The following is a 1,816-nucleotide window of genomic DNA, read 5'->3' as shown; positions in this document are numbered from 1 at the left end:
TACAAAAATATTGAAATACTTCCATGCATTCTATCAGACCACAAAGCAATAAAACTCAAAATCAACACTGGACAAAGCCATACTCACTACATGAACTCATGGCAATTGAACAACACATTCTTAAACAATGAGTGGATCACAGAAGAAATTAAGAAAGAAATAAAAGAATATCTGGAACTCAACAAAAAGGACAATATTCCTGGAATTCAGTGACAATACAACACAACATCTGAGAGACTTTAAAAGCAGTCTTAAGTATTTATAGCTCTAAGTGCCTACATCAAAAAATTTGAAAGAGCCCAAATAAATGACCTAACACTGCAACTCGAGACACTGGAAAGGCAAGAACAAATGAAACTCAAATGAGCAGAAGAGAAGAAATAACAAAAATCAGAGAAGAAATTAATGAAATAGAAAAAAAACAATACAAAGGCTCAATGAATCAAAGAGCTGGTTCTTTGAAAAGCTAAACATGATAGACAGGGCCTTAGTCCAGTTAACCAAAAGTAAGAAAGAGCAAATGCAAATCAACAAATCAGAGATGAAAGGGAAAACATTGAAACAGACACCAAAAGATCCAGATCATTATAAGGGAATATTTTAAAACCTATATGCTACTAAATCTGAAAATCTAAAAGAAATGGATGGATATCTGAAATCATGAGAACCACCAAAGTAAAGCCAAGAGGAGAGCCACAGTTTAAACAGACCAATAACATATAAGGAAATTGAAACAGTAATACAAAGACTCCCAACTAAATAAAGCCCAGGCCCAGATGGCTTTACAGCAGAATTCTATCAGACATTTAAAGAAGATCTCCAACCAATACTACTTAAATTATTCAAAATGATAAAAACAGGGGGAGAACTAAAATTCCTTCTATGAATCCAGCATCACTCTAATACCCAAACCAGGTACAGACATAACCAAAAAAGAAAACTATAGACCCATATCCTTAATGAACATAGACGATACCGGCAAACCACATACAGACACACATCAAAAAGATCATTCACCATGATCAAGTAGGCTTTATCCCAGAGATGCAGGGCTGGTTCAATATACGCAAGACAATAAACATCATTAATCATATAAATGGACTCAAAGACAAAAACCACATTGTCGCTCCTAGCCTACACTACTATCCTCAGGCCTCTTGGGGTAAGTCTACAGCGCATCTCTCCGCACCGGGACTCCCTAAGCCACATTCACCCTTCCATCCCCCCCCCTGCCGTTCTATACTCCTAGTTTGGGCCCTACCATTCCTAGTCTTGGGGCCCCAGACACCTGGGGAACCAATACTGCTTCCTGACCCTTCTCACCCAGACCCAGAGCAACTCAGTCCCTTTCTTGGGCTCCAGGAGCACCACTTCTGGTCCTGGCCCCATCCTAACCTCTCTCTGCTTCCCTGGGCCTGCACCACCGGCTAACTCTCCTAGCCTGCACTACTATCCTCAGGCCTCTTGGGGTAAGTCTACAGCGCATCTCTCCGCACCGGGACTCCCTAAGCCTCATTCACCCTTCCATCCCCCTGCTCTCCGTTCTATACTCCTAGTTTGGGCCCTGCGCCATTCCTAGTCTTGGGGCCCCAGACACCTGGGGAACCAATACTGCTTCCTGATCCTTCTCACCCAGAGCAACTCAGTCCCTTTCTTGGGCTCCAGGAGCACCACTTCTGGTCCTGGCCCCACCCTCACCTCTCTCTGCTTCCCTGGGCCTGCACCACCAGCTAACTCTCCTAGCCTGCACTGCTATCCTCAGGCCTCTTGGGGTAAGTCTATAGCGCAGCTCCCTGCGCTGGGATTCCCTAAGTGA

This window comes from Nannospalax galili, unplaced genomic scaffold (assembly GCF_000622305.1).
Source record: "Nannospalax galili isolate Female #2095 unplaced genomic scaffold, S.galili_v1.0 scaffold207, whole genome shotgun sequence".
In the NCBI taxonomy this organism is placed as follows: Eukaryota; Metazoa; Chordata; class Mammalia; order Rodentia; family Spalacidae; genus Nannospalax; species Nannospalax galili.
The sequence above is the reverse complement of the archived record's forward strand: the minus strand, read 5'-3'. Positions refer to the sequence as shown.